The sequence below is a fragment of the Budorcas taxicolor genome, chromosome 4 (assembly GCF_023091745.1).
Source record: "Budorcas taxicolor isolate Tak-1 chromosome 4, Takin1.1, whole genome shotgun sequence".
Classification (NCBI taxonomy): Eukaryota; Metazoa; Chordata; class Mammalia; order Artiodactyla; family Bovidae; genus Budorcas; species Budorcas taxicolor.
This window is the reverse complement of record NC_068913.1, coordinates 58,738,703-58,763,158: the sequence shown is the minus strand read 5'-3', so window position 1 is coordinate 58,763,158 and position 24,456 is coordinate 58,738,703. Positions and strand designations below refer to the sequence as shown.

Sequence of the window (24,456 nt, the reverse complement as noted above, 5' to 3'; positions counted from 1 at the left end):
TTAAGTGATCACAAAAGTCACCTGTGTTGCTTATGGAAAACACAGACTCCTGAGACTCAACCTGATTAAGAGGAGATTCTCAAGGGTAGATGTGTGGATCACGTATATCAGAATCATCTAGAGGAGCATTTGCAAATTATATACGTGTGCTTAGTCACTCAGTCGTGTCCAACTCTTTGTGACTATATGAACTATAGTCTGCCAGGCTCCTCTGTGCATGGGATTTTTTCAGGTTAGAATACTGGAATGGGTATTCATTTCCTTCTCCAGGGGATCTTCCCAACCCAGGGATCAAACCCGAGTTTCCTGTATTTCTTGCATTGCAGGAGGATTCTTTACCCAACCCTCATAATACATGGTGATATTCTGTGATCTCTAGTATTATGCTATAGAGAAGAATAAATACATGTGTGTTAAAAAAAATTCTTAGATGATTCTAATATGCTGTCTCTGGTCTTCCTCCCTGTCCACAATCCTCATTCACCCTCATTGGAGAACCACTAGCTCAAAAAAGGAAATCATTTTAGAGGGAAATGTTTTTTAGTGGCTTCATTGAGGTATTATTTTCATACCATAAAATTCACCCACTGTAAGTGTATATACTTCAAAGATTTTTTAGCTAATTTATGCTGTTGTGGAATCATCACAATACATTTTTGGACTATTCTGTCACCCCCATAAGTTCACCGATGCCTATCTGAAGGCCAGTTCCCATTCCCATCCAAGCCCCAGGAATATACTGCTCTCTTCTTTAAGAGATGCGCATTTTAAAGAAATTTTAGTAGTTTTTTTTTTTTTTTTTTTTGGTCTGGCTTGTTTCATTTAACACAATATTTTTGAGGTTCATCCATGTTGCATTTCTAAGTAGTTCATTTTTTTATTGCTAAACAACATTTCATCGTATTGATATGTCATAATTTAACTCTTCATCAGCTGATGGGACATTTGAATTGTTTCCAATTTTGAGCTATTGTGAATAAGGCTGCTGTAAGTCTCTGCATACAAGTCCTTGTGTGAATATATGCTTTCATTTCTCTTGAGTAGTTATTTAGGAGTGGAATTGCTTGCTTATATGAAAAGTGTATTTTTAGTATTTTGAGGACTGCCAAACTGTTTTCCAAGGTGATTGTATCATTTTACATTTTCACTAGCAATACATGAAGGTTTTTGGCTTCTCCAGATTCTAGCCAACACTGGGCATTCTTAGTCCTTTAGATTATGACCATTCAAATGAGCATGCAGTATGGTATTTAACTGTGATTTTGATTGGCATTTCCCTAATAACTGATAATGTCAAACATCTTTTCATGAGCTTAGTAGGAAGTCTTGCCTTTATTAAAGTGTCTGCTCAGATCTTCTGCCAATTTTGTAATTGGTTTTTCTTCTTATTGAGTTGTAAGGATGTGTGTGTGTGTGTGTGTGTGTGTGTGTGTGTGTGTGTGTGCGCGCTTAGTCGCTCAGTCGTGTCTGACTCCTTGTGAACCCATGGACTGTAGTCTGCCAGGCTCCTCTGTCCATGGGGATTCTCCAGGCAAGAATACTGGAGTGGGTTGCCATGCCCTCCTCAATCCCATCCCGACCCAGGGATCGAACCCAGGTCTTCCACATTGCAGGCAGATTTTTTACCATCTGAGCCACCAGGGAAGACCATGTGTATATGAATCGTTATAGATATATAGGTACAAGTCTTTTATCAGATACACGCTTTGCACATATTTTCTCCTTCTGTGTGTCTGGCTTTTTTATTTTGTGAAAGATATCTTTTGAAGATCAAAACAAAAAGATAATTAGTAATCTTTAGAAATGTGAACTCCAGCATCAAATTATTTATCTTGAACTGTGTGACTTGCATGTATAGTTTAAGTCAAAAATTCTCAGAAGGAATGAAATGGCAAACAAAAATAAAGAATGAAAAACTGTCAAAAGTAATAAAGGAGAGAAATATAATGGGGTTAGACATAAAGTGAATCATGTTCTGGCAAAGAAACCCAACTTTAAAAGTCCACACTGGTAGACTGATGAAGATAAAGGTCCTCTATTTTGACCTAAAACCACTTCTCTGACAGAGATAATAAATTGTCTATTGGAGAGTGATGAACACCTGGACGCTAAAAGAGGTGAAATTTTAAGTCAGAAATATTAAAATGCAAATGAACTCTAAGGGCATGTTGTACTACACTCATGTAGAGAGAAAATGCCACCAGAAATCAATAAGAAATCCAATTTCATATAAGCTTCCTGAGTTTAGGGAAGGACTCATTCCACTTGCAAACCTCAGGCATTTATCCCCACCTCTCCTTCTGCCTTTGTTGGAGCTGAGGCTGGCAGTGCTCTGCAGAGGCAGAGTCACCAAACAGGGAAACTCAGTAGGACGGTGAGTGAATCCAACCGTGTTCAGTCGCTCAGTCATGTCCAACTCTTTGTGACCCCATGGACTGTAGCCCACCAGCTCCTTTGTCCATAGGATTTCCAGGCAAGAATACTGGAGTGAGTTGCCATTTCCTACTCCAGGGGATCTTCCTGACCCAGGGATCTAACTTGTGTCTCTCATGTCTCCTGCATTGGCAGGCAGGTTCTTTACCACTAGTGCAACCTGGGAAACAGATCTCAAGTCGAATCATGATCCAATCATGTGAATTTGGGCAAATTACTTCATCTTTCCAAGCCACAATTTTTTTCATATAAGAAAACTTGTAGGGTGTTTTGGATATTCACAGTGTTCATATTGTGTGTGTGTGTGTGTGTTTTAGTAAACATTTGCATGAAGAAAGAAAACACCCATAAAACTAGCATATTATGTGCAATGTATTAGAGAACAATGGTGAGATAATCAAATTAAAGTTATTTCTTCAGATAAAAGCATTAGCCATGTACAAAGAAGAGGACTAACAATGACAAATTTTAAAAGGGCAAGAAACTTAAGAATGTCCATTACTTATAATTAAACCAATAAAGCCTATCTTCTAAATAATGGGACACCTAATATCCAGAGTGATAGTTTTCTTCTGCTTTGAACCTGATCTTTTTCTAAGATTTGATGGGTTAAGGATGATCATAGTTCCTGATACCAGCCAATTAATAAGAATTACGAGTGCCAACACCAGCAATGCCTTAGGTGTCTTGGGGATTATTTTTAAGCAGAATATAAAAAATATATGACTTAGCAACAAAATGGGACCACAGGAATAAATTATATATTAGATACTGGAAAAAAAGAAAAGAAAGATAAGAGATAGAATTGGAAGGGAAAAATTCATGAAAGAAGCTTTAAAGAAAAAAAAAACGAATTGGAATGTAGGTGGCAGGTTTAGGAATGTTCACTATAAAATTCTCAAAACTTTTCCATATGCTTAAAATTTTTCATTGAAATGTTGAAAAATAAAAGAAGTATAAATTACACTTAGTAAATGTCTCAGGCAAGAGGAAAATGTGATTATGAGAGTAAAGGCACATATGGGCCTACTGAGATAGTGTGAATGCTGGCCAAACCAGGAACAAGAGATATATTAAGAGCAGTGAGGGATAAGACTGGATTTAATACTTATTTTTATTTTGTTTTGCTTTGTTTCTTAGCAATATGAAAATCTTCATCACTCCAGTATTTTTGGAAACCACATAAAACAAAATCACAACAGTTGCCCTCTCTAAGAGCTGGCTCAGGCCACCCTAATCCCACGGATTATCCTTATCCTCTAACTCCACATAGACACCATTTGACTGCATTTACAACTAAGGCCCAATCACAAATTTCAGTTATTAAGATGCCATAAATTCTGCAAAAAACAGTTTACCATAAAAATTAATAGGACAGCAAATAGTTCTTTATGGAATGAGAAAAACCCTATTAAGTGATAACCATTAGCAAGGAGAAGCTAGGTAAGATTTAAACTGTAATAACCACAAAACTGAAATTTCAACACTGCACTCTATATATTTTTTTCCAATTTAATAGAAAAGCATAACTGCTGTCATTAAGAAGAAGCTAAAGGCAATGTGGATATTAAGGTAACAATGTGGCAACTTAAATATATGTGTAAATGAAACAGACCAGGTACTTATCCACAACCCAAACAAAGTAATTAGAGGACTTTGGACTATTTCACCATAAGCCTATTTATTCCTAAAGCAATAATATTTTGAATTAGCTAAAGAACTTATTTCCTGCATCAGAATACTTGCTGAACAGCTACAAAGAAAATACCGCATTATTTAGCATTTAAGCCATGAGTGCAATTGGCTTTTAAAAAGTTAAGTGAGCCTGTAAAAGGAAAAAGCATGCTTCTCAAAAGCAAAATCTCAAAACCCTTCAAAAATCAAAACTAAGAAATAAAAGTGAGACAAGGGAAATAAGGAAAAAATAATGACACTGAGAATGTATAAGAAGAAGGACACAAGACAAACAAGAAGAAAATTAGAAAGTAAGTGTCAGGCAATAATATGGGTGATGGGGAAATGGCCCCAGAAACACCATGTGACATATATTTCCTAGAGCACAGCTGTCCTACTGTCTACTACTAAGTCATACTCATTTATGCTAGTTACTTTTCACAATACCTCTGTTTTTTGCCCTATTTTTATATGGTACAAGGGTCTCCAGTGGGTTGGACAGAAAAGGCAATTTTTTAAAACAAATATGCTATTAGGGTCTCATGAAAATCCTATCCTGACCCCATCTCCCCACCATGCCTCAAATACGCTACTTTCTTTAAATAGACACCAACTCAAATTCACATCAAGAGATAAGAAGCAAAAAGATGGCTTTTGAGGAGGGAGGTGGTGGGATAGATTGGGAGATTGGGATTGACATGTACACACTTTGTTGCTGTTGTTTAGTCGCTGTTGTGTCCAACTCTTTGCAACCCCCTGGACTGTAGCCCACCAGGCTCCTCTGCCCATGGGGTTCTCCAGGCAAGAATATTGGAGAGGGTTACCATTTCCTTCTCTAATACACTATCGTGTGCAAAATAGGTAACTAGTGGGAACCTGCTGCATAGTGCAGGGAGCTCAGCTTGGTGCTCTGTGATGACCTAGATGGGTGGGGTGGGAGGCAGGCCCAAGAGGGAAGGGATATATGTATACATACTGCTGATTCACTTCATTGTACAGCAGAGACTAACACAACATTGAAAAGCAACTATTCTCCCCCTTTTTTTTTTTAATGATTTTCCTTTGATCAGAATTGGAAAGAGGATGTAGGCAAGTTTCTTAAGGTAGCCAAGCCCACCAGACCCCAAAGAGGCAAAGATGGGAAGAGAAAGTCACAAAAAAATGTGAGACCAGGAAATACAAGTTAACCAGCAAACAGCCAGCCAGGGACTTATTCTACTCTTCAGAGAATCAGAAATATAAATTAGAAACACAGGCTCCCCCAGCAGGGGAAGCACATTAAGGCTCTATTAGTCTGTCAAAAATAAAGCCTGTCCAAACTATGGTCACAATTTTTGGAAGGCTGCCACGGCCGGTCCACAGCAGCTGCATGTCCATGGGGAGCTAACACAGTGGCAGTGCCAGCTCAAAACCAGATAAAGATGCAGCCGGATGAGAAGACTTGTGCAATTTAAATGGAGAGCAACAATAACCAAGGTCTTGAGAGCAAGTGGCTGTGGTCTTCTAAACTTTTAAGTGTAAGCGCACCCTCAGGCACACACACTTGTTGAAATGGCAACAAAGGCCAGGCTGGCAACATGGTTTTTTTTGGTTTTTTTGTGCTGTTTTTTTTTTTTTTTTTTTTAAGGCAGCCTAGAGGTCAGAGTACAAAGAGGCTCTTCCTGTACAGCCTGGGGATTGAGGCAGATGGAGCACAGCACTCCATGGACTCGAGTGTCTGCTGCACAGAAAGTCCCGGGATCGTGACGAGCCCCTGGTGAACATTACAGCATATGGAGCTGAGATGCTTATTTAGATTGCTCCCCACACAGAAATGCCTTCTTTTGATTCTGTTTCCTTGCTGGTATATTAGAAGATTCTGTTTCAGATATCTGTGAAATTTCATTAACATGCAATGCCCTGAAGTTACAATGTATCTGCCAAAGTATTTAAAATTACTCATAGAAATATGGAATGGTGTGGAAAAGATGGTTCAATAAGGTAACCACAGATCTGCAATGAACTATAATGAGTCCTGGGCTTCCCCGGTGGCTCAGACGGTAAAAGCGTCTGCCTGCAATGCGGGAGACCCAGGTTCGATTCCTGGCTGGGAAAGATCCCCTGGAGAAGGAAATGGCAATCCACTCCAACACTCTTGCCTGGAGAATCCCATGGACGGAGGAGCCTGATAGGCCCCAGTCTACGGGGTCACAGAGTCGGACACGGCTGAGTGGATCACTACTACTACTTCTATGACTCCGACTACATAATTCCAAAGAATTATCTGAAGTTGGAAAAATAGAGCAATTTAAAAAGCCCTCCATTATTATCATTATTACTTTGTGGATCTGTTTTCAAATACTTGACCAGCAAGAGTTGATGGCTGTCTGTCAAATACAGCTTAGCAGAGTATTATGGAACATTCCATCAGTTCAATATAAGACTCTTTAAATGAACTAATGTGATACTAGAGAAGTGGTCAAATACAGGACTTCCCAGGTGGCTCAGTGGTAAAGAATCGGCCTGCCAAGAGGGAGGCATGGGTTTGATCCCTGCCCTGGAGAAGGAAATGACAACCCACTCCAGTATTTTTGCCTGGGAAAGCCCATGGTCTGAGAAGCCTGGTGGGCTACAGTCCACGGGGTCACAAGAGTCAGACACAACTTAGCAACTAAACAACAAGCCAAACACATGAATGGAACAGTCAAGGGACCTATGGGGGTCTAGATATATTCCTGCAAATTCCTTGTCAGGTCTCCCTTCAAAATTAGTAATCCAATTCCCATCTTTTTAAGGGTGGGTTGGTCTTAGAAAGAGACTTGCTTCTAGCAAAGAGAATGTGGTAGAACTGATGTTGTGTGACTTCCGAAGCTAGTCAAAAAATAGATAGCTTTCTCTTGCCTCTCTCTCCTTGATGACTACCTCTAGGCAAGCCAGAACCAGGTCCAGAGGACAGCGAGACCTAGCAAAAGTTCAATCAGAGAACAACTGAGGCCCCCCTCCCTGCAAGAGCCAGCACCCTCTGGCCAGACATGGGAGTGAGCCACCTGTAAGGCAGACCCTCCCACCTCAGTTAAGCCCTCAGATGACAGTGGTTCCAGTTGAAATCTTAACTTCAACCTTAAAAGAAATCATGAGCTAGAATTGTGGAGCTGAGCTGCTCCCACATTCCTCACCTGTGGAAACTCTGAAAGAGAATAAATGGCTAAAGCCACTGAGTTTGGAGGTAATTTATTTTGCAGAAATAACTAACATAATAGTAAACCCAGAAATAAAAACAAAGACGCAAAGAAATTGGGTATATGATAAAGACTTTCACACTGATGGAGAGGAGCTTAAATTAACAAATGATGTTAAATAATCAGGGTTTGGAGGGAGAAAAAAAAAAGGTAGATATTCATTTTACTCATGATAGAAAGATAAATTCCAGATAATTCAAAGATTAAATATAAGAAATAAACACAAATGCCATAAAAGAAAATAAATGCAGACAGTCTTTTAGGAGTGGAAACAGGCATTTTTGAACATTTTACAAATCCAGGAAACAAAAAAGATTGATGGATTTGACTTCATAAAAATCAAAACATCTCATAAATAAGATTATAAAATAATCACCATGATATGAAACATTGCAATGTATATTAATCCCAAAGGTGTAATATCTCTAAAATCACACAATTCTTATTTTTTTAAAAGGTAAATGTTCCGAGAGAAAAGTGAGTAACATGAAATACAAGAAAGGCACTTCACTGAAAGCAAAATAAAATATGGATGTTACACAGAGGTATAAAAAAATGTTCAATCACATTAATAATATAACCAATACAAATAAAAACAAAATATCGCCTCTTTAACCTATCAGACTGGCAAAGATTCAGAAAACTAAAACCATCCTGTGTAGAAACATAGAATTTCCCATGCTCTCCTGGGAGCATAAATAGGTACACTCTTTCTTGAAAGCAATATTGCAATAAGAACCAAAGTGTTATGCAAACACATACCTCTGATGCAGAGACACCACTTCCTGGGTACAAAGATATGATCTAGAATTTTCAGTACACCACTCTTTATAATAGTGAAAAACTGAAAACAGCCTAAACATCCACAAAAAAATAAAGAAATGAACTTCGACATGCATACAGTAAAATCACTTGCAATCATTAAAAAGGACATTGTATAGCTATACTGTTTGACACTGTCTTAAAAGAAAGTTGGAAGACACTAAGTATAACATGAACTCATTTATGCGAAATATTATATACATACATCATCATGAAAAGAGGTCAGATGGAGAACAGTAGGCACACAGATAATGACAGTAGTATTTACTGGCAGTTAACGGATTTTTACTTTATTCTTTCCCATATTATTTAAATTCTCTATAATGTGTATATATTATGTTTATAGACTAAAGCAAATTAACATTAACCTCTTCTGCTACAAGAGGTATTTCTTTAATGTAAATTAGTTCACATGCGGGAAAGTCTCATTTCCTGCCTTCAAGACTCTCCACTACAATAAACTATCCAAGGAAGCTGAGAGTAGTAGATGAAGAAATGAAAAGTATTTCCCCCTGTATTTAAAATAAAACTGATAAGTCAACACCCTGGACCAGAGTTTTAACTTTGATGAAAATGGTTTCTGTTAAAAGTGAGTAACTTTAAGGACCAAAAACTCAAAAGAGGAAAATCAGGGTGTAAGACCAAGGACTGATGGTGATGCTGGGTATAAATTCCAGTTGAGATTTAATCATGCTGTTATTTTTATTGCAATTGTCATTTCTTGGTGCCAGTTCTGTTTACAAAATTCCACTGGTTTCAAACCATCTGTTCCCAAGCCTATTTTCCCTAGAAGTTCTATCACGTTTAGCACAAGATTTTGCAGAATGAAAGATTTCCCAGGAATGCAAACACGGCAGGAAGAGAGGACTGCCTCTGCTATTCTGAGTAAAACAGAGATAGAGAAACATTCCATAAGTAAAAAAGAAAAATGAAAAGAAACATTAAACTTTATTTTGATTCAGCAAGAGTTTCTAAGAAAAGATATGAAATACAGGACAAAACAATCTCAATATTCTTGGTTTTGACCACACATTTATATACATATAGCTATGCAAGTCAGAGTCTAAGCAAGACAGAAAATTAAACAAGTATCAATTACGGTGGATGAAGGGGCATTAATTCGATTAACTTTTTTAAGCGGCACAAACAGGGGATAGTTTGTTTTTTTTTTTCCTGATATAAAAAAATTCTGGAAGTGGGCAGTTTAAACGGACCTTACATTGCCCACCATGGCAGTTCATCTGTCATCTATTTTTAAGTTATCTTATTAAGTTTATTTTATGATTGATATACCAAGAGCTATACATATTTCAGTTCAGTTCAGTTCAGTTCAGTTGCTCAGTCATGTCCGACTCTTTGCGACCCCATGAATTGCAGCACGCCAGGCCTCCCTGTTCATCATCAACTCCCGGAGTTCACTCAGACTCATGTCCACCAAGTCCGTGATGCAATCCAACCATCTCATCCTCGGTCATCCCCTTCTCCTCCTGCCCCCAATCCCTCCCAGCATCAGAGTCTTTTCCAATGAGTCAACTCTTCGCATCAGGTGGCCAAAGTACTGGAGTTTCAGCTTTAGCATCATTCCTTCCAAACAAATCCCAGGGTTGATCTCCTTCAGAATGGACTGGTTGGATCTCCTTGCACTCCAAGGGACTCTCAAGAGTCTTCTCCAACACCACAGTTCAAAAGCATCAATTCTTCAGTGCTCAGCCTTCTTCACAGTCCAACTCTTACATCCATACATGACCACAGGAAAAACCATAGCCTTGACTAGATGGACCTTAGTCAGCAAAATAATGTCTCTGCTTTTGAATATACTATCTAGGTTGGTCATAACTTTTCTTCCAAGGAGTAAGCGTCTTTTAATTTCATGGCTTCAGTCACCATCTAAAGTGATTTTGGAGCCCAAAAATATAAAGTCTGACACTGTTTCTACTGTTTCCCCATCTATTTCCCGTGACATGATGGGACCGGATGCCATGATCTTCGTTTTCTGAATGTTGAGCTTTAAGCCAACTTTTTCGCTCCCCTCTTTGACTTTCATCAAGAGGCTTTTGAGTTCCTCTTCACTTTCTGCCGTATGGTGGTGTCATCTGCATATGTGAGGTTATTGATATTTCTCCTGACAATCTTGATTCCTGCTTGTGTTTCTTCCAGTCCAGCGTTTCTCATGATGTACTCTGCATAGAAGTTAAATAAGCAGGGTGACAATATACAGCCTTGACGTACTCCTTCTCCTATTTGGAACCAGTCTGTTGTTCCATGTCCAGTACTAACTCTTGCTTCCTGACCTGCATACAGATTTCTCAAGAGGCAGGTCAAGTGGTCTGGTATTCCCATCTCTTTCAGAATTTTCCACAGATTATTGTGATCCACACAGTCAAAGGCTTTGGCATAGTCAATAAAGCAGAAATAGATGTTTTTCTGGAACTCTCTTGCTTGATCCAGCGGATGTTGGCAATTTGATCTCTGGTTCCTCTGCCTTTTCTAAAACCAGCTTGAACATCAGGGAGTTCACAGTTCACATATTGCTGAAGCCTGGCTTGGAGAATTTTGAGCATTACTTTACTAGCATGTGAGATGAGTGCAATTGTGTGGTAGTTTGAGCATTCTTTGGCATTTCCTTTCTTTGGAACTGGAATGAAAACTGACCTTTTCCAGTCCTGTGGCCACTGCTGAGTTTTCCAAATTTGCTGGCATATTGAGTGCAGCACTTTCACAGCATCATCTTTCAGGATTTGAAATAGCTCAACTGGAATTCCATCACCTCCACTAGCTTTGTTCATAGTGATGCTTTCTAAGGCCCACTTGACTTCACTTTCCAAGATGTCTGGCTCTAGATTAGTGATCACATCATCGTGATTATCTGGGTCGTGAAGATCTTTTTTGTACAGTTCTTCTGTGTATTCTTGCCACTTCTTAATAATATCTTCTGCTTCTGTCAGGTCCATACCATTTCTGTCCTTTATCAAGCAGCCCATCTTTGCATGAAATGTTCCCTTGGTATCTCTAATTTTCTTGAAGGGATCTCTAGTCTTTCCCATTCTGTTCTTTTCCTCTATTTCTTTGCATTGATCGCTGAAGAAGGCTTTCTTATCTCTTCTTGCTATTCTTTGGAACTCTGCATTCAGATGCTTATATCTTTCCTTTTCTCCTTTGCTTTTCACCTCTCTTCTTTTCACAGCTATTTGTAAGGCCTCCCCAGACAACCATTTTGCTTTTTTGCATTTCTTTTCCATGGGGATGGTCTTGATCCCTGTCTCCTGTACAATGTCACGAACCTCATTCCATAGTTCATCAGGCACTCTATCTATCAGATCTAGGCCCTTAAATCTATTTCTCACTTCCACTGTATAATCATAAGGGATTTGATGGTAGGTGTTGCAAGAGGGAATCAGAGGGCAGACACACTGAAACCATACTCACAGAAAACTTGTCAATACATATTTAATGTATCCAAAACTTGGTAAGTTTACAGACAAGTATACACTCGTGAAACCATCACCACAATATATATCATAAACATAGCAGACCCCTCCAAAAGTTTTCTCCCACCCTCTTTTAATCCCACTAATTTTTGAATATCATATTTAATTACATGTTCAAGGTGGATTTAGAAAAAGCAGAGGAACCAGAGATCAAATCACCAACATCCATTAGATCACAGAAAAAGCAAGTGAATTCCAGAAAAACATCTACTTCTGCTTCATTGACTATGCTAAAGCCTTTGATTGTGTGAATCACAACAAAAAAAAACATAGAAAATTCTTAGAGATGGGAATACCAGACCACCTTACCTGCCTCCTGAGAAACCTGTATGCAGGTCAAGAAGCAACAGTTAAAACCAGACTGGTTCAAAATCGGGAAAGCAGTATGTCAAGGCTGCATATTGTCACCCTGCTTATTTAACTAATACGCAGAGTACATCATGCTGGACTGGATGAAGCACAAGCTGGAGTCAAGACTTTCAGGAGAAATATCAGTAACCTCAGATATGCAGATGATACCATATGGCAGAAAGCGAAGAGGAACTAAAGAGCCTCTTGATGAAAGTGAAAGAGGAGAGTGAAAAACTTGGTTTAAAACTCAGCATTTAAAAAACTAAGATCATGGCCTCTGGTCCCATCACTTCATGGCCAATAGACGAGAAAACAATGGAAATAGGGACAGACTTTATTTTCTTGAGCTCCAAAATCACTGCAGATGGTGACTGGAGCCATGAAATTAAAAGACACTTGCTCCTTGGAAGAAAACCTATGACAAGCCTAGACAGCATATTAAAAAGCAGACACTACTCTGCCAATAAAGGTCTGTCTAGTCAAAGCTATGGTTTTTCCAGTAGTCATGTATGGATGTGAGAGTTGGACTGTGAAGAAAGCTGAGCGCTGAAGAGTTGATGCTTTTGAACTGTGGTGTTGGAGAAGACTCTTGAGAGTCCCTTGGACTGCATGGAGATTAAATCAGTCAATCCTAAAGGAAATCAACCCTGAATATTCATTGGAAGGACTGATGCTGAAGCTGAAGCTCCAATTCTTTGGCCACTTTATGCAAACAGCCGACTCATTAGAAAAGACCCTGATACTGGGAAAGACTGAAAAAAGTTGGAGAAGGGGACTACAGAGGATGAGACGGTTGAATGGCATCATCAACTCAATGGACATGAGTTTAAGCAAGCTCTGGGAGATGGTGAAGGACAGGGAAGACTGGCACTGCTGCAGTCCATGGGGTCACAAAGAGTTGGACAGGACTAAGAGACTGAACAACAACAATAATTGAGGTAGGTGGAGGAGAAATGCAAACAACAAGGGGAGCAGTTCTGAAACCATGTTAGATAGATTGTAGAACTGACCAAAGGAGAAATGGTGTTAGCTGGGAGCCAGGGTGCTCACTATGGAAAACAGGAGATACAAATACACAGAGGAGAACCAAGGAATAACCTTTCACACACCTAAAAGCAAAGACACCCTAGTAGCAAAGAGTATATCTAGAACTTGAATGCTAGGTTCTAATATGATTTGTTACAATAAAGAACCAGGGCTCTTCAAGAAAGGATTGATTCCAGGGCTGGTCAGGGTAGGTATAGAATGGAAAGTAAAATGGAACAGTGTGTGAATCTAAACTATTTCAAATGTACAGTTTTAGTAATTACACCAGTAGTATAAAATGATTAGACCTTTGCAGGTTTATGAAACATTAAAATGATCTAAACCTAAATATGGGACGAGGGTGGTGGGGCTGGGGGGAACTGAGTGATGATTACCAAAAAAAGAGAACTGAGCTGGCATCTCTTCCTTCAGCATTTACTCCTTTCATGCCAATAAATATTTATTGAGTACCTGTTATGTGCTAGGCATCATACCAGGGTCTTTACTGAAAGAATGAAGATATATCTGTGTATCTGTATAAATACTGAACATTAAACATTGTTCTTTTGAATTACACTAGCCTCGTGATAAGGTTAAAAGGGCCATAAAAATAAGATGAAGAAAGACAAATTTCATAAAGGACAGGGGTGATTGGGGATGTTATGGAAAGACAAACTACACTGTATTCTATAGTCTTTGGCCCTTCTACTCTCAGAGAATGACTTTGTCACCCAAACAGCTTCCCCAAGGTCAACATGGTAGTTAACCAAAGGGATCTCTCCTGAAAAAATACAAACGGTAACTTTTCTGGCTTGAAGTCCTTTAATATGTTTCCGCTTCCTATAGCACATCATGTTCTAGCTAAACCCAGCAATACAGCATTCATCACACTTCATTTTCTCATCCTCACCTCCAATTAGCTGTGAGTTGTCTGAGGGCAGGGACACGTACGTGTTCACTGCCATACCTCAGTGCCCTGCAATGAAGTGTTCAATATTCAATACAGCTTTATCAATGACTAAATCATTTCCAATAACATTACTAAAAATAATTCTTCATTTAATGATTTTTAGTATGCTAACCTCAAAATTTCCTGTCCAGGTCAACTATTTATATTAGATGCAGAACAAGATGGCTGTTGGAGATGCATGGGTTGAGAAAAGGCAATTACCCAATCACATGAAACAAACTGTGAGTTGTATGTGTGTGCACACACAGGTGAGCATGTGTGTATGTTTATCTGATTATCTTCATTTCTCATCTGATGTGTATGTGTGTGTGTGTGTGTGTGTGTGTGTGTGTGGTGTGTGTGTGTGTAACTTCCAGAGCTTTTTTGCTTTTTGTTTTTTGGTGCTTTTTTTCTTCAATAAATCATAGCACAGCACTCATGTCTAAAGGCAGTAAGGATGGGTAACAAGGATCAAGTAACTTTCACAATCCATTCAATTACCAAACAGTAGGCACTTTCTTTAAAGGCTTACTTTTACAAAGTATTTAGCTTGTTTTTCCTTAAAAGCAGTGTTTTTCAATCCATGCTCCATGGTGTCCTGAGGATTCCCTAGGGCCAAAGGAAGCAGGCACTAAGTGAGCAGAGCTCTGAGCCCCGACTCCCGGCTTCAATCAGAGCCACTATGCTTTTATCTTTTTTTTTTAATAATAATTGAATTCAAAAAAAAATTTTCCTTGAAAAAGTGTTCACCATATTAAAATAAGAAGAAAAGAAAAAAGGTTAAAAAAAATCACCACCTTAAAGAATCAGTGGTAGATTGAGGCTCACACTCTATAATTCAAGCCCTTAATGTCTTTCATATTTCTTGTTTAGAGTACATTCATCTCTGTCATGTTTATAGGCCCTTATTTGTGCTAAAATTAGAAATACCATTTGAATACAGAAATATCTAGGTAGAGAGAAAATAGTATGAGTTTTGAGAAATGTACTTAATCTCTGATGCCGCTGTTTCTAAATTTATTTATCTTATAATGTTTAATGGCATTATTTATGTACTAATCTTCAAATTAACGATTCATAACACAGAATACCAAAATAATCTAATTGAACAACAAAAAACCCCCACTGTAAATGCCAGCTGCTGCTGTTTTCATATACTGTCGACAAATATCCCATCTCACTTTAATACTCTTAGGAAAAAGATTGTCTTAAGTGGAAAAACCCATCACACTCACATTTAACGAGCAATTTTAGCTATTTTGCCAAGAAACAGAAGAGGAACAAGATAACTGAAACCAGGCCCTCTAACACACAACATTCAGAAGACCAGTGGGGAGAGTTTGATCTGCTGCTGAACACACTCATAGATGAGAAGCAGAAGTGGGATTCTCTCAAATAGAAGGCTTCTGCTGTCTATGCACAACAGCATGGGGATTGTGGAATGGTACACACTAGAGAACACATGCTATAAGTTGAAATTGTTAGTCGCTCAGGCATCCGACTCTTTGTGACCCCATGAACTGTAGCCCACCAGGCTCCTCTGTCCATGGAATTTTCCCAGGCAAGACTACTAGAGTGTGTTGCCATTCCCTTCTCCAGGAGATCTTCCCGACACAAGGGTCAAACCTGGGTCTCCTGCATTGTAGGCAGATTCTTTACCATCTCAGCCACCAGGGAAATCCCAGAACACCTGCTAAACACCCACAATCAAGTCTCAACTCTGTATTAATAGTAGGTTGTGTGTGTGTGCTTAGTCTCTCAGTCATGTCTGACTCTTTGTGACCCCACAGACTGCAGCTCACAAGGCTCCTCTGTCCATAGGGATTCTCCAGGCAAGAATACTAGAGTGGGTTGCTATGGCCTCCTTCAGGGGAACTTCCCAACCCCAGGATCAAACCCAGGTCTCCTGCATTGCAGGCAGATTCTTTACTATCTGAGCCACCAGGGAAGCCAAGAAGTAAGTTAGGGGAATCCAACATCTTTAGAGCTGAACACATATAATTATTGATAAGATCTAATAAGCTGAGAAAGGTTAAAAGATAAACTGAGGCATATTAAAATGCTAACAGTTTATCTGAGCAAAAATCAATTCAAACAGGTCAGTGCCAAACCGAAAGTAGTGAGGAGTGCTACACTAAGAGGAGTTCAAGGAGACATTTTTAAACCAAAAAGAAGGAAGCAAAGAATGGAAATATTTGATTGGCTACAGATGAAAGTTGAGTTGGCAGCTTGTGATTTTGTTGTCCTTAGGTTTCAATTTTGTAAATCTGAAGCATCTACAGGCTTAGATTTTGGCTTATATAGGTCACTCCCCAAGGCATTAAATCTACCTCGATCAAATGGCCTCCTTATTTAACAGAAGCAACAAACCTCATTTTTACCTCTTCTGGGAAACTTACATGAGTATCCTGACTCACAGAGCCATCTGCCACCCCTCAAATCCTCTGGCATGTACTAGCCACCCCCACATATGCCAGCCAGTATTGTTATATTTTAATAGAAGGTCCGTTCTCCCCAGCTAGACTGTGAGCCACCAACAGGCAAGCACCATGTTTCATTCCTTCCTATATATCCTAAAAGTCTGAGAATTTTACTAAGCATTTGCAGGTGCTAAATAAATATTTCTTGACTGTTTGTTTAGTTTTACATATGGTTTGTATTAATACCCACTTACAATGCTGATGGAAAGACAGTTTGGCGTGGTTGTGTCTGATACTCCATTCTTTTAAACACCTGGGAGCATAAGGGAACAATCGGTCGGCCAGAACAGCCTGTGTTGAGACTCACCCAATCGATCTGATAATACTTCCACACATGTATCACTCCCAAAGAACTAAGTACCCAGCTTCTCCTAGAACCAAACCTCTTCTCCTCTTCCCGTGCTCAGTACCAAATTAGAAGTCAGAAAACTTGGATTCAAAACCCAATTATGCCAAAGACTAGGCAATACATTTCATCTACATAAGTAGACTAACTCTGAGGTTCTCTGCTCCATCTATAATTCTATGAGACTAATTTCAAACCTTTACCTTCCACATCAGAAATTCATGGAATGGTCCCTTCCTCCCATACTAAAATTACCTGTCTTTCATGATACCTCTCATCATTATCATCATTGCACCTGTTCTCCAACACCTTTCAGATTTCTGTAAGTTAACATACTCATGAAAGTATGTTCATTTCTAACGATGACACTGTTAAATTTCTCATCTGATCTTTATTTCATATCTGTGTTTTATGTAACTAACACACATCAAGTAACTAATTGGATAGTACAGAACAACACACACACACTTGGGGAAACCTCTTAACATGTCCCTGCTTTCAGCAGCAAAGACAGGTATACCCTTATTTACAAAGAAGCACCAGTAATAATAAATAAAATTAAATTATCTTCATGTTGGTCATCAAATAGGTTCTTTTCAAACTAATCAACAGCTCAGTGGCCCTGAAAACAATACTCTGATCCTTTCAATTTTGTAAGAAACTTACTGTCTAATCAACATTAAATGATATTAGGGAATGTCACAATGTTACAGTAAATGACTTAGAAAGAAAATCCAGTAAAATTTTTGATAGATTTGGATGAATATATAAGCTAGATTAAAAAAAAATAAATGAGTCATATAGAAATTCAAAGAAATTTAAATTAATATTTTAAATAGTGAATAAGTTTTGCAGAACCTAATGTATCTCTCTACTACAAAATGACTAGGCATATCACTCAAAGACCTTTCCCTAGCCAAGTAACTTGTTAAGCAATTAATTAAAAAGTAGGGTGGCAATTTCAGTTCTTGTTAGCTAGAAAAAGAGAGCCATGATAAAATCCAGACAAAAGATCCAGTTTTACAAGTGAGATATAGGTATCTGAATCCTCCAGGAAATATTTAAATGTTATTTTTCCTTGGTGAAAATTACACCAACGCTTTTTGATATTCTTGCTCAGTAATAAAGAATCTGTCTGCCAATGCAGGAAACGTGAGTTTGATCCCTCAATCCAGAAGATCCCCTGGAAGAGGAAATGGCAATCCACTCCAGTATTCTTGCCTGGAGAATCCCATGGACAGAGAAGCCTGGCCAGTTGCAGTCTGTGAGGTCACAAAGACTCAGACAAGACTGAGCATATTACATTTGCGACATCTGAGGTATTAACCTCAAACACCCAATAACCTCAACATTAAACAGTTGCATAAAAATTTTTGACTAACAGAACATGAGTTTTGTTTCATTTTTAACAGATAAGCTATTGGCCAATCATACCAAATCAGTGAAAAGTACTCTTCCACAAATTATCAAATCCATAAACCCTGAAAGAAGACTTAATTGGAAAAACAAGGAAAAATCATTAAAAAAAAAAACTTTGTGAAACTAATGAAATAAAAATTTTAGTCTAATGAAGAAAGTTCATTTTGTCTTGTCTAAAATAGTATGTCACTGTGTCAATGACAGACACTACAACAAAAATTTTTGTTATTCTAATTATATCAACTAATCCCTACATTAACTCTATTTTTATCCCGAAACACAGATGTAAACTGATGCTCAGAGCATTTATTAATCTTCCTAAGGTCACACAGATATTAGGCAGCAGAGCTGAATCCAGATAATCTGACCCTGTGGCCTGTACACTTAAGCACTATGCTCCACTGGCTCCCAGTAAATATTCACCGCTCCCAGTAAACATAGATCAGGATATTGATCTCATAACTGTTATGACAGCATTGAGGTGCAAATTATAGGAAAAGTGTCTGAATACACAATTAATTCAATCCACCATAACAGTCGGACCCGACTTAGCGACTGAACAACAACAAATATAAAAGACATATGTTTTAGCCTCTTTCATTTCTAATAAATGTTCAAATCAGGAAAGGATACAAAAGGAACTATAGTACATATACATAGAATCAATTAATAGAAAGATATAATTAGAGTTGTCTTTGAACTTAATAAGCACTGAAAACCCAAAACCCATACTATCTCACTGTCCTTTCAGCTCTCTGAACTGCCTCTTAGGATTTGAAATTCCACTGCTGAAACAAAGGAAAGGTGGAAGACAAGTGCATTCGAAAGCATTCTGCCCTTTTGCAATTTCCCTTCCACATTTACTACCCTGGATCTTTAAACACTACCAGAAGCTAAACCAATTCAAACGTATGTGTAAAATGTAAAACTGGAAATGTCGCAAAATCAACGTGACCTTTAAAGTGTAACATTTCCCACAATCATTTAGTTAATACTAGAAAAACATTTTACAGTGTTTAAAGCATAATCTTCACGTGTAATATCTGCAGCAAATATAAAAACAAATACAGAACAAAGTATTTAAAAATCAAGCACGTTTTTTAAACAAAAGCTGCAATTAATTTTAAACTGCGACTTCTTCTGTAGTAGTTACATTACCTTTTAAACATCCATAACCCTATTAGGGTACTCAGCTTTTCAAATACAAAGCTGATGAAACCCCAGTCACCTCCTGCAACTGGTAGGGACTACTAGTATGACTAATTCTCCCCCAATTTACCCATACTCATCTGCTTGAGAGCAAAAATATCTACCAGGCAAAAGGCCAACTGGGCCCTCTCTGACAGCCAACAAGACCACACTTGATTAATCCCAAGGCACTGGTCTCAACAGCACATTTTCTAACCAACCAGTCTCCTCAGTCAAAGATACTTCAAGCAAAGACAATAATTAGGTAGTCGATATTATCATAAAATTAAATTTTGAATGAGAGCAAATGTAGTCTTCTCACTTCAGGTCCAATCATACATTTGTTAAAAGTAAAGATATGCAAATCGATGCTAATGGGATGGCAAACTTTCCCCAAGAGAGAATCACACTTAAGATAAATCGACACTCATAATTTTTTTATTTCCTAATCAAGTAGCAATCCTTGAGAATCTCTTTCCCTTTTGACTACTTTGATTAAGTATTTTCAATAGAAGCTGATCAGAAAATACATTTTCTCAGACTTTTTTTTCCTGCACTTGTCCAAGTAGGAGAGAAAAATTAGCCAGAAAAATGAAATCAGAATCCACCCCATTCCCATTTACTAAATGGTGCAGATGTATATATCCCACTGCCTTTAACACTTGAGAATTAGGAAGAAAAAGACTTCAAGAAAACAAGCTGAGCAATCTAATATCTGGCTAAAGGACAGATGCTCTCTTTAGAAATGAATATGGTTTCTATCAACTCGAGGAATTCAGTTCATATTTCTTTAATGCAAAGAGTGAATGAAAAAGGTTACAGCATGAAGAGACAAAACAATGAAACATCAACAAAGGAACTAAATTAGATACCTTCACCTGTCACAGACAAAAATCAATAAGGCTCAATGAATTTATATTGTACACAGACTTACTTAGGGAAAAACTGTGAAATATAATGTCTCCATGGCCTCTGGGTGGAGGGCAAATAGGACTCAAGCTATATTTTAACAGGAAAGCAAAACAAGATGGGAGAAAAGCAGCTGGGGAGGGAAGGTTTACATTCAATTTATGTAAAAATCAAATATACTGGGTTTTTTACAGGGAAAGGAACGTAACTGGCAACTCTAAGAGTGAAACAGGCAGAATCAACTTGGCAAGAAACAAAACAGCAAGGGGATTAAGTAGCCCTGAGGGTGGTTTACACCCCCAAACAAGACAAGCGTGAGGCAAACTCCAGTAGGAAAAACACAAAAACCCCACCTCCTCGTTTACTCTGATAGATAGGATAAGATACAGCACCAGGAACAAAGTCTCAACCCAGAATTCAGGTGCTCTGGTTCTCTCTCTCTTTCTTCCTCTCTCCTTCCCTCCCTCACTCCTCTCTCTTCCTTTACTTCCCTCTTTCCCTCTCTCTCATACTCTCAGAGCAAAAGGATGACGTATTTTACATTAAGAGAAAACCAGGAAGAAAACAGCTTTGCCTGGTTGATCAGCTCCCCCCACAGAGGTGTCCTACAAACTCCATGAAACTTCTTTTGACCACATCTTCATTTCCCAGAGTTGGCCCTAGAATCTACCCTGATTCTTTTCCAGCATCATCTTGTTCTGCTCTATGATGATACCATTCACTTTCCCTCTTTTCACTTTTACTTCTGCTACTCCTGTCCCAAATTTTTTTCTATTTGCTCTACCCTATCAATACTGCCACTTAATATCAGCTCAAAGTACCAGGCCCTATTATGTGAAATCATAAGCAATCTCCCTTATCTACGTCCCATCCTATGCCACTCCAAAGCTTCAATTATACCCATTTTGGACACAGATTACATTCTGAATTACAGCCATTTATTTACATATTCATCTTCCCTACCTCTACACCACAGGGTTCTTGGTAGGGGCAGGGTGGAGTTACATTATCTTTTTTCAAAGTGTGGTATACATGGCATAAAATTTACTGTCTTCACCATTTTTTAAGTATACAGCTCAGTAGTGATAAGTGTATTTACATTGTTCCACCATCTTGTAAAACTGAAACTCTTTACCCACTAAACAACACCTCCTCCAATTCCCTCCTACCCCCAGCCCCTGGCACGCATCTTCCTACTTTCTGCCTCTATGAATTTGACTCTTCTAGGTACCATATATAAATTGAATCATACAGTATTTGTCTTCTCATGACTGGCTTAGTTAGCATAATGTCCATCTTGTCACATGCGTCAGAATTTCCTTCGTCTTTGCTACTGCTAAGTCACTTCAGTCGTGTCCGACTCTATGCGACCCCATAGATGACAACCCACCAGTCTCCCCCGTCCCTGGGATTCTCCAGGCAAGAACGCTGGAGTGGGTCGCCATTTCCTTCTCCAATGCATGAAAGTGAAAAGTGAAAGTGAAGTCGCTTAGTCGTGTCCGACTCTTAGCAACCCCACGGACCGCAGCCCACCAGGCTCCTCCATCCATGCGACTTTCCAGGCAACAGAACTGGAGTGGGGTGCCATTGCCTTCTCCGTCCTTCCTCTTTAAGATTTAATAAAACTCCACTGCAGGCATATACCACATTTTGTTTATTCGTTCACCCCCCCTCCATGGATACTTGTGTTGCTCCCATCTTTTAGTTATTATGAATACTGCCACTATGAACATGGGTCTTCAAGATCTTGCTTCCAGTTCTTTAGGGCATAAACCCAAAAGTGGAATTGCTGGATCATACGGAAACATGCCGAGAAAAATATCAATAACCTCGGATATGCAGATGACACCATCCTAATAACAGAAAGAGAAGAGAAACTAAAGAATCTTTTGATGAAGATGAAAGAGGGGAGGTGAAAAACCTTGTCTAAAGCTCAACATTCAAAGAGCTAAGATCATGGAATCCAGTATCATCACTTCATGGCAAATAGATGGAGAAAAGATGGAAAACAGTGAAAGACTTTATTTTCGTGGGCTCCAAAATCACTGTCAATGGTGACCACAGCCATGGAATTAAAACACCCTTGCTCCTTGGAAGAACAGCTATGACAAACCTAGACAGTATTTTAAAAAGCAGACATCACTTTGCTGACAAAAGTCCATACAGTCAAAGTTACGGTTTTTCCAGTAGTCATGTATGGATATGAGAGTTGGACTGTAAAGAAGGCTGAGCACCGAAGAATTGATGTTTTTGAACTGTGGTGCTGGAGAAGATTCTTGAGAGTTCTCTGGACTGCAAGGAGATCAAACCAGTCAATCCTCAAGGAAATCAACCTTGAATATTCAAAGGGAGGACTAATGCTAAAGCTGAAGCTCTAATACTTTGGCCACCTGTTGCAAAAAGCTGACTCACTGGAAAAGACCCTGATGCTGGGAATGACCAAGGGTATCAGAAGAAGGGGACGACAGAGGCTGAGATGGTTGGATGCCATCATCAACCCAACAGACATAAGTTTGAGCAAATTCCAGGAGATAGCAAAGGACAAGAAAGCCTGGTGTGCTGCAATCCTTGGGGCTGCAAAGAGTCGGACACAACTGAGCAACTGAACAACAACGGAAACACTATTTTCATTTTTTCAAGGAACTGTTTTCCAAAGCAGCTGCAGCATTTCACATTCTCATTAACAGTACACAAGGTTTCCAATTTCTCCACATCCTCACCAATGCCTGTTACTTTCTATTTTTAATAACAGCCATCCTAATAAGTGTGCATTTCCCTAATGATTCATGATTTTCAGCTTTTCATGTGCTTATCAGTCACTTATCTTATCAGTCACTTATCTTATTCAAGAAATGGTTCAAGTCCTTTGCTCAATTTTTAATTGTACTGCTTGCTTTTGTTGTTGTGTTATAAGAATTTTTTCATATACTGTAGATATTAATCCCTTATCAAATATATGAATAACAACTTCTTTTTAAATTTAGTTTTCTACTCTCTAATTTTTCAGAGTTGGCTGTAAGTATTACAGAAATATATTTTGAGTTGAACACATTTCTTCTTTTTAGGATTTTATATATATATATAATACAAAATTCAGAATATCCAAAAAGGGGTACATAGTGGAAAATGAAACCCCCTCCCATCCCAGTTATCCAATATCTGAGTTTCAATCCCCAGGGGCATTTTCCGTTTTGCTGTAATTCCCTCCAGAGACTTTATATGCATTTAGGAGAAAATATGTATCTTAGTCTCCTCCAAAATAGTAACCTATTAATACCCACTTTTCTGTACCTTGCCTTTTTGACTTAATAATGACTCCATTTCAGTGTACATATGCAGCTTTATTCTTTTTCAGTTCAGTTCAGTTCAGTCGCTCAGTCGTGTCTGACTCTTTGCGACCCCATGAATCGGCAGCACGCCAGGCCTCCCTGTCCATCACCATCTGCCGGAGTTCACTCAGACTCACATCCATCGAGTCAGTGATGCCATCCAGCCATCTCATCCTCTGTCGTTCCCTTCTCCTCCTGCCCCCAATCCCTCCCAGCATCAGAGTCTTTTCCAATGAGTCAACTCTTTGCATGAGGTGGCCAAAGTATCGGAGTTTCAGTTTCAGCATCATTCCTTCCAAAGAACACCCAGGGCTGATCTCCTTTAGAATGGACGGTCGGATCTCCTTGCAGTCCAAGGGACTCTCAGGAGTCTTCTCCAACACCACAGTTCAAAAGCATCAATTCTTTGGCGCTCAGCTTTCTTCACAGTCCAACTCTCACATCCATACATGACCACAGGAAAAACCATAGCCTTGACTAGATGGACCTCTGTTGGCAAAGTAATGTCTCTGCTTTTGAATATGCTATCTAGATTGGTCATAACTTTTCTTCCAAGGAGTAAGCGTCTTTTAATTTCATGGCTGCAGTCACCATCTGCAGTGATTTTGAAGGCTCCCAAAATAAAGTCTGACACTGTTTCCACTGTTTCCCCATCTATCTGCCAAGAAGTGATGGGACCAGATGCCATGACCTTACTTTTCTAAATGTTGAGCTTTAAGCCAACTTTTTCACTCTCCTCTCTCACTTCCATCAAGAGGCTTTTTAGTTCCTCTTGACTTTCTGCCATAAGGGTTGTGTCATTAAATATTCTACTACATGTACCA

At 38.8% G+C, this 24,456-nt stretch overlaps 1 protein-coding gene and 1 non-coding gene across 2 annotated transcripts in view; one reads left to right on the top strand and one right to left on the bottom strand.

The window, feature by feature from the left end:
• IMMP2L (inner mitochondrial membrane peptidase subunit 2) overlaps window positions 1-24,456 on the bottom strand; it is a 954,974-nt gene that overhangs the window by 916,611 nt on the left and 13,907 nt on the right. The window lies entirely within an intron of this gene.
• Window positions 6,129-6,201, top strand: TRNAC-GCA (transfer RNA cysteine (anticodon GCA)). The gene has a single exon. It is a non-coding gene; the product is annotated as a tRNA-Cys (tRNA).